The following is a 15092-nucleotide window of genomic DNA, read 5'->3' on the forward strand; positions in this document are numbered from 1 at the left end:
GACCTCAGTTTTATTCCACTGATCAATGTGTCTATCTTTATGCCAATACCATGCAGTTTTGACCACCATAGCTTTTAAAAAAGATTTTATTTATCTCTCCCTACCCCCTCGTTGTTTGCACTTGCTGTGTCTGTTCATCTTTTTTGTTTTTCAAATGTATTTTTTATTGAAGTATATTGTTCATACATGAACATGCATAAACAATAAATGTGTAGTACTAATTATGAACTTAAAAAATAAACACACATAACATCATACAGGGATCTCATGCATCACCCTTCCACCAACACTTTGCATTGTTGTGAAATATTTGTTACAAACTATGCAAGAGCATCATCAAAATATTACTACCGTTGGATATGTGGGAGTACTGTATATTGTATATATGAATTACAGTGATCTAAAACTTTTGTGAAGATAAGCTTAATAATTGGGAAAAGAAAAAGAAAAAGAAAGGATGTAGACACTGAGGAAAAGACGGAAGAAGTTGCCTTGCCAATTTGCATACAGGGCAACACTTATTGCAGTGATGGAAGGCAAAACATAAAAAACAAAGCTTCTGCATTAAAAAATTTTTTGATACCCCAATTTATTTTTGCCTTAATTTTTCTAAATTAATATGTATTCTATATCTAACCTTTAAACTCATCACTATATTCCATTTTACTATTAATGGAACCTGGCAATATATTGGGCTTCATTTTTCAAGAAGTTTTGGATCACAGAGAGGTTCAACAATGGCAGGGGAGGAATACTGGTGTGGGATGTTATTGACAGAGGACACATGGTTGGCAGGGAGTTCTACAGGGCATATATCCAGGGTACATAAAAATGTTTGGATATTTTCAAAGTGGTTACAATTAAAAACAACAACTGAGGGAGTGCTGAGTTCCTAGCCAGGGGAGCTCTATCACAGTCCCTAAAGGACCAGCAACAATCCCCCAAGTGCAATGGTAAAGACCAAAAAAGAAGAAAGGTCCAACAATGAGACCTTGATACTAATGACTATGCTTGTAAGCCTGTGCACCTGAAATAAGAACAAGGCCTAGAGCTGCAGGGTGCCTAAGAGTTCCCTCCTGAGAGCCTCTGTATTGCTCAAATGTGGCCAATCTTGAAGCCAAACTCAGCATGTAAATATGTTGCCTTCCCCCCAGCATGGGACTTGACTCCTGGGGATGAGCCTCTGGCACCGAGGGATTACTATCAAGTACCAGCTGATGATGTAACTAGAAAATGACCTTGAATAAAAGGGTCAACTCGGACCAGCAGAATATCTCAGTCTGCATATAATACCAGGTGTTAAAAATGCTTTTTGACCTGAATAAAAGGGGGAAATGGAAAGGACAAATGAGTTTATATGGCTATTGTCGGAGTGACGGACCCAAAGAGTATTGGGAATGAAAGACAAAGAGAGATTGGGATCAGGGGTTCTGAGAGCATTGATTTCTCAAGCTCATCAGACAAGTTTATTAATCTCAGGGGCTTCTTCATATACCCCAAGCAATTGTGAGAACCAGCAACTATTCTAGCTAACTATTCCCATTACCTCATTCTAAATAACACAGTGCACAGTGGATAAGATAGTTACTAAAACTCATAATGTTCTATTATATTATGGAAACAAATATACTTATTAATCTTGTTGCCCAGGTTACTTGAGATATCAAGTCTGGGTTCTGCTGGAATGTTAAGTTTCCCAGAGAGATTAGCCACCTGCACATACATCTCCAGGGACAGTATGACCCAGTGGTCAGAAAGTAACTTGCTTCCATGGAAACAACATGCCTTTGTTTCCCACATATCCCCCTTTTTGTTTTAGTCAGGGTGACTGTGCCTGTCTTAGGTTGCCCTCCTCTGAGAGTCTTACCCGTCATTGACTACCAGCCAAGCGCTCTGACCATGGGGAATTATATCAGGGTTTTAGCAAGTACCAAATTATTAGCTTGTCCCATCGCGTCGACATGGTGCAATCTTTGGCATATTTCTCGTCCCAGACAAGCAACCACAATAAGCAACAAGATTAATACACAAAGTCCTATTCCTAATGCTGATAAAAAATGCTGAGACTTCCACCAATCTACTGGATTAAACTTATTAATATGAGAAATTAAATCATTAAAGATATCCTTATCTTCAGCTACATAAATCTGATTATGAGACATTTCTAATATCTTTTTCTGTAATTCTTCTATTTCTAATGACATATTACCTTTATGACCTATTAAATGATTTTTAATCTTTTCCTAATCAAATATAGAATTATTATAAGCAAGTGGAGTAATACAAAAGTTACTTTCATTCCAATCACATTTCAATCCCCTTAAGTTTAAATTATACAATTGATCTCCAATATGCAAAACAGCTGATTCTAAATTATTAACTCTACTGTTTAATTCTCCATCAATATATTCTTGACTATGCCATAAGTCACTAGCATTCTTATGCCATTCATACACGTATTATTGAGTCTGCACCATCTCATACAAGGCCATGATAGCTATAGTGGCAGCTGCAATGACACCAATCAGTCCTAAGATGCCAGCTATTATCAGTCCCACAAATTGCTTCAAGTGCTTCAGGATTTCTCGAGCCATATGGAACAGCAATTGACTCTCAGGTGACGATTGCTAAATTCGGTTCAGTCGCACTGGGATCCACACTCCTCGCCGCCTTCAAACCATTGTAATGAAATCTCCATTCTGTAAAATGTTCTCAGATAAGTATGCAAGGCCCTACTTTTATAAAATAGAGCATTCTTGGTTATAGTTAATTTTCTAACCACAAACACATAAGGATCTCTTACACATGCCTGAAGATGATGCATTTGATTTAAATGCAGATATTGACCATTCTTACTATTATTCCCAATCCATTCTATAGTAGGAGCTATTCCTAGAAAAACTTTCCACAGATTCTTCTGCTTGTGTATAGATGTAATATTATACCACGGAGAAAGGATCCATTTCCCTTTCTGTTTCCAAACACTATTATTTTTAGTAAAAATTATTTTTTGTTGTCCTTTACTATTTAGACCATGCCAAATAAATCTGTCCTTATATTCAATGGAACTCCCCATGGGAGCACTTTCCCACACTATTCCATAGGAATCATTAAAAATGACAGATCCTCTTCCCATATGGCACTCTTGCCATTCTTCTTTATCCCAACTTTCTTTTTGTGGACAATCATAAGAAGGATTTTCGGTCATAATTAAATTGTAAAAGGGAAATAAAGTCACAATAAGCCGAGTATATTATTTTTAAAGATAATTATGGCCCAATTTTTAACATACATACAGGAAGGATGGTTACCAATGCATAAGGGTCGATAATCAAATGGTAATATGAGATTATAGATTCTTTCTCCTTCCTCATAGGGTTTAATTGACAATCAATCATCAATTGGTCCAGGGAATATATGGGTTTTATTCAGATATATATGAAAGAATGGATCTTTCCAGGTTAACACTTTAAGTAATGGGGGGTTAGGTATATAGGCCCAATAAGTGTAATTACCGGCAGCTTCTTCATTACTTACAATCACCATCATCAGAAGTTGCAGGAGACCCCATCTCTTCATTCCGGGGTTTAATCCTCTTCACAGGTAACCAAATTTGTTCTCCATTTTCTGAAATGACAAGAGCATAGCCTCCCCGCCATATTTTAATCCTGCCCTTTTTCCATTCATTACTTAAAATATCTTTCCAGAATATTGGTTGGTCTTTATTTCTAATGTCCACTTAGATGTTTGACATTTTCCAAAGTGACATTCCACAGATGTCAATGAATTATAAACACTAAGAAAATTTAAAGTAAATAAAGCTTTTGCCAATTGATCTTTTGGTGTTATAATACCATCATCTCCCCCTTTTTGTTTTAAAAGCATAGTTTTTAGAGTATGATGGCTGCGTTCAACTATGGCTTGACCTGTAGGATTAGAAGGAATACCAGAAACATGTTTTATAGCATATGTAGAACAAAAAGAAGTAAAAGACTTACTATGTAAGAAGGACCATTATCAGTTTTATTTTTCAAGGGACGTCCCATCACAGCAAAAGCAGACCATAAATGGGAGTGAACATGATGAAAACATTCACCACTTTGTGCAGTAGCCCACAAAAAATGAGAGTAAGTATCAATGCAAACATGGACATATCATAATTTACCAAATGATGGTATATGAGTAACATCCATCTGCCACAGTTGTTTAGGAGTCAGGCCTCTGGGATTTGTTCCAGCCTGAAAAGGCACCACTGTTAGTGGTCCACAAGTAGGACAAGTGTGAATAATTTCTTGCGCCTGTAGTCTTGTTAACTTTTGATATTTATTTCACAGGCCTTTAGCATTAATATGAGTTAAAACATGGTAATCATGAGCACTTTGTAAACACCCTGCTAGTAAATCAGCTCGAGCATTATTTGCTGTCATAGGACCAGGCAAAGAGATATGAAAGCGTATATGAGTAATGTAAATAGGATGCTGTCTTAACCTGATGAGATGTTGCAAGTCAGTGAAAAGTTGAGATAACTCATTAGTAGCAAAGATATGAGCTGTTTCAATATGCTTGACAGTAAGACATACATATTCAGAGTCAGAGACAATGTTCAAGAGTTTTTGAAACATTTGTAAAGACTTAATGACTGCTGAAAGCTCTGTGCATTGATGGTTGGGCTATGCACATAGCCCTGAAAAGCACTGCAAAAGTCTACTGTTGGTTTTTTACAGATAGAGGAATGCAGCTGGCTTGATTTGTCTAAGAAGACACTAAAAGTCTTAGCAAGTTTTAAAACAAAGTGATAGCAATACAGCTGGACATTAACTTCTTACAATAAACTAGCAGTGTCTGGGATAGCTGCATACTACAGTGTTGTTACTTTAATCTATGATAAGAGGTTGTTTCTGTGACACACACTCTTTTATAATAATTAAAACCATAATTAACCACATTGTACTTTTCTTTAATATTATGCTGAAATATTGGTAACTTTATATACTCTTGAGCAATCATAGGAACATTTTACTCATACAACTTTAATTAACAGGGTTAAAGGAAAGAAAAAACTTGTTCATTTTATAACACTTTTAAACACCTTCTATTTGACTTATAACATGTTAAATAAACTTAACTATTTAATTTTTCTTTCAGGGTAAAATAACAAATCGCTTATAATAAGTTTGGAATAAAAGGCTACTTTTCAGGATTTAGTTTTGAGAAAGCAGGTTTGAATGTTATGTTCTTTTAATAGAGATAAAACTTTTCCTTTTTTGAACACTGAGGAAATAATAAGGTTAAAGCACAAGAAGCTATTTTGATAAAACAGACTTTCTTTGTATACTGATTATTCAGGACAAAAACCTCTAGCAAAACAGACTAACGACTTAAGAGGCTTTGAGAAAGAACAAAATTTTAAGTTTGCATTAGTATACTACTTGATACTAAACCTTTTAAAATTTTATAGATAGATCCATTAAATTTTATTTAACTTTAATCATAAAAATTTCTTTTCCACGAACCTTCTTCACTTTCAGTATTCACCTAGGTTTTGTTCCATATTTTATTCTTTCTTAATAACCAATTATTTTATCTTAGGACAAAATCATTTCCTGTTTCTTTAATAATAAAAACACATTCTATATATCTTACATACTAAGTTACCAGGCAAACTTCTTACAACATATAATACCATCAACACTAAAGAAGCTTGTTAAAATAATAAACTTTTCTTCACTTTAAAGACTTAGTAGCATGCAATATTAGAAACAGTCCCCTAGAAGCAAGTTGTCGGGGTAGGCTGACTGCCGATGAATTTTCCCATTATAAAATTACCTTTTATTATTATTATTAATTCAGGTTTGTTTAATAATGACTTTTTGGAATTAGCCATTTAAACACTTTAATTTAAACAATGCTTCATAAGAACTTTTATAATTATTTATAACCATATAGACTATAATTATATTATTTTAAGACAAATTTTACCTTCACAGAACACATTTCCTTACTTAAAGTTACCACAATACATTTTACAACTTGCTACATGCATTTAAGTTCCAAGAGTTCATGAAAATTAGCCATCCTACGTTAGGACAAAACACACTTTTTAGAAAAAACTTATTAAATTTCAGTCAGCATTTTCACAAACTTTTAATCTTTAATATTCATTTAAGTTTTACATCCTTCATATTATCCTGTGAAGAAAAATAAGTTATTCATTTTAATCTAGGCAAGAACAACTTTTTATAAAAAGACTTATAGTAATTTTGTTAATCAAGACTCACAATTTTTATCATTGTAGAGATCTTATTAACATTTAGACTTATGTATTAATATAAGTGTTTATTTAATTTTGGGCCATTTGAATAGAGCTCTTTTTAAAATTTTTTTTATTAATTTATATTACCATCTGGAGGTATCAAAATATACACTGATATTGAACAAACAGACACAAAACAATTACAACACATTAACAGAAACATACAGTTTGCAATTAACTCATAATTCTTACTTTCTTGGTATAGCTGTTTTTAAGTTCTTATTAAGATTTCTTCTGGAATCCATGTTGCCTGTAACATGCAAGCTTGTACTTGGAAACATTTTGATTAGTTATCAGCAATCAGTTAAGATAACTTGAGCAGCATAAATGTAGTTAAGCTCTAATTTAGCAGTTTAGACCATTAACACACATTTTTGGATTATTATTCTGTAAGACTATACTGAGACTTGAAGTTCAGGAGTAAACTATTGATTTAAAACTGAAAATTCCTTTTTAAACCTTGATAAAAATTTTGTACTAATTTTATTATCTTGGTTAAATAAGCCCAATCAGAATTAGCATGGAAACATGGCTTAACTCTATTAACCCCCACTAGCCCACAGCTACATTGTCATGTAGACAGCAGGGGGTTTGCAGAGGTGCTGCCAGAACAGTTTCCTTATCTTAGTTAACACTTTAACAGAGTTTTCTTACAAGCCTGATTTCACTAACAGTGACTTTGTTTAGTATCTTTGCCTGTTTTAAATCTTTCAATAGTTTAAAAGGTATTGGTTCAGGATGAAACTCGACACCCCCATGCAAATTATTTGTATCTGGTGGTATCGCATGTAACGTTATGAGGAAAGCAGATAATAATTGTTTAACATAAGGCAAAGCATCGGCAACATCTGAAAACATTCTAATTTAGGCTTAGTAACAGAAGGCAATTCCGTAGGTGCAGAGGGTTGTACTGGATACACAGAAGATATTTCATTAGGACACTTCACTGAGCTTTTATTGATGAAAGGGTTAGGATGAGGGAAAAAAACCTGATGGTTCCCCATTCGCCTCAAGTTCCTGTTCTTGTTCCAATTTACTTTCTTTCATTTAAAATTTACTTATGGGCTTAGAAAATATAGTAATTTCATCTTTCTCTCCTTCTTTAGACTGTGAAGGATCTAAGGCTGCTGCAGTTTGCTGTCCTAAAGCCCACACCGACAGGGGTATAGTTTTTCTTTTTTGATATGCTCTAAGTAGCGCCTTCATTACTTGTTTCCACTGTTAAAGATTTAAAAGATTTTTCCCTTGCGGCTGAAACCAATAACAGTGTTTTTGTAGCAAAAAGTTCAAGTAAATCAACCTTTTTTACTGAAACTCTGACAGTATTTAAATGAGATTTTAGTACCTGTGAATATTCTTCCATTCATCCTGGTTGATTACCCATACCCTGATGAGAGCAGAAAACAGGATTAATTAAAATTCTTACCACTGTGTGGTCAGACTCGAGTCACCTTTTGATGGACGCCTCAACCTTTCTGGAAGGTTTTCAGTTCCGCGTTCCCGATACTTTTGTGGAAGAATCTCTGCTGCAGTCACTACTTCGGGCCCCACGGTGGGCACCAAATGTCAGAGTGACGGACCCGAAGGGTATTGGGAATGAAAGACAAAGAGAGATTGGGATCAGGGGTTCTGAGAGCATTGATTTCTCAAGCTCATCAGACAAGTTTATTAATCTCAGGGGCTTCTTCATATACCCCAAGCAATTGTGAGAACCAGCAACTATTCTAGCTAACTATTCCCATTACCTCATTCTAAATAACACAGTGCACAGTGGATAAGATAGTTACTAAAACTCATAATGTTCTATTATATTATTGAAACAAATATACTCATTAATCTTGTTGCCCAGGTTACTTGAGATATCAAGTCTGGGTTCTGCTGGAATGTTAAGTTTCCCAGAGAGATTAGCCACCTGCCCGTACATCTCCAGGGACAGCATGACCCAGTGGTCAGAAAGTAACTTGCTTCCATGGAAACAACATGCCTTTTTTTCCCACAGCTATGAGTCTCCAAAAGGAGCTGGGAGGTTATCAGAGGGGTTGCCCTTATGCACACCTCAGCAGAGTCCCAGAGACAGATAAAGTAGATATAACCCCAGGTATTGGTTCTTCTGAGGGCTACAGAGACCCACAGGTTCTATGGTTATGGCAGATGGAGTTCAGTTGGCCCTACTTTGGAGTTTGTGTTTCTGTGTGATGGAGCTGGACTCAGATGTAATCTTTGTCCACAAGCCTCTCCTGTTACTTTTACCGGATCTGTAGTTGGTGCTGGGGTTTAGTGTATCCCCAGGGAACCTGAATCTCTGGACTGACCATGTGATAGCAGGCCCTGAGCCTCAATAGACTTGCAACTCCTACACTCTGGTTCATTGGACTTACTTCACTCAGCTAACATGGAGGTGAAGAAGGTCAACCACCACACCAGGGAGCCAAGAGTGCCTACAACTGAAAGCAGGAGAATTGCATCCAGCATCCATGTGGAATCTAAGCCCCCTCTTGATATAGATGTGGAGTGGACACAACCATTCTAAGGTCCACAGGATGGAGGAATAGAGTATGGATTAGCATAGACTTACTGATATTCTATTCATGAACTATTGTGATTAGTAATAGAAGAAAATGTGGCATTGGTGTGGAGAAAGTGGACATGGTGGCTGCTGGGGGTAAGGAGTGGGAGGAAGAGATGTGATGTGGGGGCATTTTCGGGGGTTGGAGTTGTCCTGGGTGGTGCTGCAGGGATAATTACTTGACATTGTATGTCCTCCCATGGCCCACTGGGTGGACTGTGGGAGAGTGTGGGCTATGGTGTGGACCATTGACCATGAGGTGCAGCGGTGCTCAGAGATGTATTCACCAAGTGCAATGAATGTCTCATGATGATGGAGGAGGTTGTTATGGTGGGAGGAGTGGGGAGAGGGGTTGGGGGGTATATGGGGACCTCATATTTTTGGAATGTCACATTAAAAAAATAAATATTGACAAAAATAAATAAATAAATAAAAAGGGTAAATAAATTGAAAAAAAATATTACTACCAACTATAGTCCTTATCTTACATTTGGTGTATTTTTCAGGCAACCCACACTATTTTTAAAAATATGTAGTTTTATTGCAGAGGTTGTGAACTTGCAAAACAATTATACAAATGAGTAGATTTCCCACATAACACCTTTTCACCAACACACCACCCCATGGAGGAAGATTTGTTACAGATTATGAGATAATATCAGACTATTACCACCAACCATAGTCCATAGTGTATATTTGGCACACTTTTTCCATGCATCTCTATTATTAACACAGTACAGCTTTTGGTACTGATGCAAGAATATTATAGTATTGCTGTTAACCACAGTCTATAGGTCACACCAATTGTAGTTTTCCCATGCTTCTCCATATTCCCACCACCCTGAAATAGTGACGTACATCTGCTCTAGGTCACAGAAGGACTCTCTTGCATTTGTACCCTCCACCACAATCTCATCCACCTCTGGGTTCACTGTGTTATTCAGTCCCTAGATTATTATTTAGCTTTCTTCCTATTGACATTCACTTCCCCAGACTACCTTTTTCAGCCACAATCCCATTTATAAACCAGCTGCTACTCACTATAATGTGTTACCATCAACTCTATCCATTTCCACACTTTGACAGTCAAGTTAATTAAAATTTCTACATACATTAAGCATCAATAGTTCTTCTCAACCCTCCTCTTATTTCCTAATAACCTGTACTCTAGGTTTTAACTCCATGTGTTTATTCTTTGTATTTAGCTCGTATTAATGAGATTATGCAATATTTGTCCTTTTGTGTCTGGCTTACTTCACTTAGTATAATGTCTTCAAGATCCATCCATCTTCTTTTGTTTTTTTAGGAGGCACTGGGAACCAAACCCAGGACCTCTGTTGTGGGAGGTAGGCACCTAATTGCTTAAGTCACCTCCATCCCCTGCTTTGTCATATCTCTTGCTTTGTTCTTCCTCTTGTGTCTGTTGTTGTATCATCTTGTCATGTCAGCTCACCTGTGCCTGCCCATTGCACCAGCTTGCCATCCTGCTTGTCCTCTTTTAGGAGGTACTGGGAACCTCTGCTCCATGCTTTGTTTTGTCTCTCATTATGTTTTTCTTCTTTTGTCTCTTGTTGCACTATCTGGTTGTGTCATTTTGCTGCTTCTGCCCAGCATGCCAGCTCACTCTCTTCTTTAGGAGGCACTAGGAACTGAATGACGGACCTCCTGTGTGGTAGGCAGGCACCCAACCGCTTGAGCCACATCTGCTCCCTGCTCATTGTGCCTGCTCATTTTGTCTGCTCATTGCTTCAACTCATTGCATCTTTTCATTGCATCAGCTTGTTGAACCAGCTTGTCTTCTTTAGGAGGCACCAGGAACCAAAGCCCAGACTCCCATGTGGAAGAGAGGCATTCAATCACCTGAACCACCTCAGCTCTCTGGTTTGTTGTGTCTTTTTTGTTGCATCATCTTGTTGCATCAGCTTGCTGTGCCTGCCTGCTGTGCCAGCTTGTCTTCTCCAGGATGTGCTGGAATCAAACCCGGGACCTCCCATGTGGTAGGTAGAAGCCCAATCACTTGATCAATATCTGCTTCCCTAGCCTATACCTTTTGTTTGGGGAGTTTAATCCATTCACATTCAATGATATTGCTGTAAATGCATAATTTACTTCTGTCATTTTATTCTTTGGTTTTCATATGTTATTTCTTGTTTTTTCTGTCTCTTTTAATTTTTTGGTTATCCTTTCTGCTATTCTTGCTTTCTATATTCGTCTCCAAGCCTCTCCTGTTTATTTCTTCCAAGCCTCACCTGTTTTCTTCTGTAAAACTCTCTTTAATATTTTCTGCAAAGTTGGATTCTTTCTTATGAACTCTCTTAATTTCTGTTTGTGAATATTTTAAACTCACCTTCATATTTGAAGGACATTTTTGTTGGATAAAGATTTCTTAGTTGGCAATTTTTCTCTTTCAGTGTCCTAATTGTATCATACCACTGTCTTCTCACTTTCATGGTTTTTCATGAGAAATCCATACTAAGTCTAACTGGGTGTCCCTTGTATGTTATGGCTTGCTTCTCTCCTGCTGCTTTCAGAATTTTCTCTTTATCTTTGATGTTTGACATTTTTAGTATGTGTCTTGGGGTAGGTCTATTTGCATTCATTCTGATTGGGGTATGCTATGCCATTTCTTTCATGAGAGATGGGAAATTTCTAGCTATTATTTCCTTAAATACTCTTTCTGCCCCTTTTGCCTTTGAACTCCCATGATACATATGTTGTTGTGTTTTGTGTTTTCATTCAACTTTCTGAGCTCCTGTTCAATTTTTTCATTCTTTTCTCTCTTCTATTTCAGATGTTCTGTCTTCTATATCACTTATTCTTTCTTCTACCATTTTGCCTCTGTTATTTCATGCCTCTAAAGTGTTTTTTTATATACTTTTAAATTAAAAAAAAAAAGGATACTTAGATTACATAAATGTTACATAAAAAATATAGGGGATTTCCATATGCTCCACTCCCAATCCCTCCCACATTTTCCCACATTAAAAACATCCTTCATTATTGTGGTATATTTGTTATAATTGATGAACACATTTTAGATCATTGCCACTAAACATGGATTATAGTTTACTGATTTAGGGTGTTGGATGTGCGGGACATTCTGATGTGTTTTTGATCACACCTATTGTGTCTTTCACTCCCATGAGCTCTGTTACTTTTCTATTCAGGTTTTCAAATTCTTTGCATTCACTCAGTGTCTTCTTGATGTCCTTTATCTCTTTAGCTATGCTGTCTTTCAACTCATTAATTTGATTTTGGAAATTTGAGTGTATCTCATTGGTTAGTTATCTCAAATCCTGTGTCTCATCTAGGGCTTTGATATATTCCTTTTCTTGGGCCATTTTTTCCATTTTCTTAGTATGGCTTATAATTTTTTGCTGATGTCTAGGTAGCTGATTAGGATAGTAAGATTACTCAGATGCTCATTTCTCTCATGGGTATTTAGTGGTGGGAGGATGTGTGTTACTGCTGTTCTTTGATTCTTGGTTCAACCTGTTATGGGTCTTTAGGATTGTCCCTCTTGGTTACTCAAGCCTGGGCCCTGGATCCAGTAATGGTTTACAGACCCACTTCATAGGTCTTTGGGAAGGGAGGTTGTAAAGGGTGGAAGAAGTCTCTCTTATTTACTGTCAATTTCCTCACATGTATTTCCTTGGTCTGCTAGCAGATGGTGCTGTTTGACGGCCCTCTCAGTTCAATGCTAGTCAGAGTGTGTTTGCTGCAACATGGACTGGATTAGAGTGATAGAGGATCCTGCCTGGATGCTAAAAGCCTCATAATTCAAACTTTCTCAGAGGCAATTCTTCAACCTTTGCTGGCAGACCCCTCCCTTTCCCAGAGTAGGAAATAATTTCACTCCCCTCTGCATCCTCAACAACCAGTCCCAGTCAGTAGAGAGGGAGATTGAGAGGGTCAGCTCTGTTTAGTCCTGGGTCTCTTTGGTCCCTTCTGTCTCCCAAGGCAAACAATGGCTTGGGTCCCCTGACCTGGTAGGGCTGGTGGACTACAGCAAGCCAAATTGTCGAGCAAAAGCTGAGTCAGCCTTCGGCTAGGTCCCCTTCTTTCCCATTTCCTTGGGAGCAGATCCCTGGGACCCCCTTTTTCTGTAGCTGCTGGCCCCAATGCCTGAGAATTCAAAAGTGACTATAGGGTTGAGGGGGTGCTGGCAGTTGCAGCTCTGGTTTTTACTCATAGTTTTGCCATCGTGATTCTTTTCCTCTGCCCTTCTCTCTTCTAGGCAGTGTCTAGTTTTCACCTGGTGTCCTAAACCCCAGGAGATTTTTTTCCTGGCCATTTTTGCCTGTCCTTTAGTTAATTTTCTGAGAGAGAAGAGAGCCCTATCATTTTTTAGCCTCCCATCTTCCTGGAAGTCGATTCTATCTGCTTTTTTTTTTTTCCAGATGGCCAGGAAGTCATGTATTGCAGGGCACAGGTTGGGTGAGGGCAGTTCTGGCAAAGCCTTCATGAGTGTAGGGCCCACCACTTGTCCAAGGGGCCATGACTGGGGGTATATTTCACCCCATAGCCATCCGGCATGAGGCGCCTCTTGGTTACCTTGTCTTTGAGTTCATCAGCATTGAACTTGGTGAAGCCCCACTTCTTGGAGATGTGGGTTTCCTGGTGGCCAGGGAACTTGAGCTTGGCCCTGTGCAGTGTCTCAATTACGTGCTTCTTGTACTGAAGCGTGGTGCAGATGGAGATGATGACTTGGCTGATGTGGACCCCGGCCACCGCCCCTGAGGCTTTCCAAAGGCGCCTTACATACCCATCTGGAGCCTAGACTGGGATGGCATGAGGTCACAGACAGGACCATCAACAGGCAAGGGCTGTCTCCAAGGTCCCTTAGGGCGACCTGTACAAGCAACAGGCCATGGGCACCACCAAGGAGGCTGCTTTCCGCAGCCACTGCACACCAGGCCCCCATGGGGAGAGGGAGCTGGTGGCTTAATTGGCTGCAGTGATTCTATTTGCTTTTGATGCCAGGGAGTTTTGCTCTGTTCAGTTTCTAGTGCTGCTTTAACAAAGCGCTGCAAACTGGGTGGCTTAAAATAACTGAAATTTATTGTTTTGCTCTTCTGCAGGCTGGAAGTCAAATCAAGATGTCAGCAGGGCCATGCTTCCTCTGGAGTCTGTGGTCTGGTGGGCTTGTTGGCAATCCATAGTATTCTTTGGTTTTGGGGATAACTCAATTTCTGCCTCTTTCATATGGCCACCTTTCTCCCTCTCTCTCTCTCTTCCATATCTCTTGATTATGGATATTAACTCTTTTTGCCCATTCCCTATAGATCCTGTTAGAACCAGTGGAAATAAAATATGCATGTAAAAGTATTTAAAATAAATGTATTTATAATAAATAGAAAATTAATAACATATGTCCAAGACAGAAGTAAGGGCAGAGCTTGTGTGATGAAGATCTTGAATTGGAATTGGGCTGAGTTGGGTTAGAGGTGGTTTTATACTACACTGAGATTTCTTCTCTTTTTCTCAACAAACAACACATATACACACACTCATGCAATCTCTGTTCTAGATCTGTAACCAGAGCTAACATTCTGGTGGTTAGGTTTGCCTTCAAACCAGTCCTGACTTCTTATAGATACTGAGCAAATGCAGGGGCTCCTGAAACTAGTAACTGCAGGGATCCAAATAAGCTTCAAAGTCCCTGTCATTTAGGGAATCCCTTAGAGACCAGGTTAGATCCGGGCTTCTTTACCCCTTCCAGGTGGTTCTCTGTATGAGAAATGTGCTTACAGGCACAGCTGTCAAAGGAGAGTCCCTTTACAAGTTGGTAGACTAGTTGCTACTTTATGATATAATTTGAGAGGACTCGGGGGGCCATGCCCCAGAATATTTTATTCAGGAACTTGTCTTGTGGTTTTCAAGGCCACTCGTCATGATTATTTTCTTTGGGTCAATTTGGTCCTCTCCAAAATCCTTTGTTAAAATGTAGAAATAACCCTGGAAAGATTCTTTGTTTTTGGCCAGTAGGAGGGGAGGGAGTAGATAGAAAAAGAGGAACTGGAAAGGAGGCATCTGGATACTTAATACAAGTTTTTTATTTTCCAGGAGATAACTGGGATTGGACCTGGGGCCTCATACGTGTGAAGCAGGTGCTCAACCACTGAACTACACCTCTCCCAAGCTTTTCCTTCTTTGTCAAAGTTTTCTTTCAGACTGTCTTGGTCTCAGGGCCTCCTATGCTGAAGCACGTGC

General features: G+C 38.3%; 1 non-coding gene across 1 annotated transcript; it reads right to left on the reverse strand.

Moving 5' to 3' along the window:
* Window positions 1-13703: 13703 nt before the first annotated feature.
* On the reverse strand, window positions 13704-13837 carry LOC111764593 (small nucleolar RNA SNORA70). Its single transcript, XR_002797169.1, has one exon. It is a non-coding gene; the product is annotated as a small nucleolar RNA SNORA70 (small nucleolar RNA).
* Window positions 13838-15092: the final 1255 nt, after the last annotated feature.

This window comes from Dasypus novemcinctus, chromosome 20, assembly GCF_030445035.2.
Source record: "Dasypus novemcinctus isolate mDasNov1 chromosome 20, mDasNov1.1.hap2, whole genome shotgun sequence".
In the NCBI taxonomy this organism is placed as follows: Eukaryota; Metazoa; Chordata; class Mammalia; order Cingulata; family Dasypodidae; genus Dasypus; species Dasypus novemcinctus.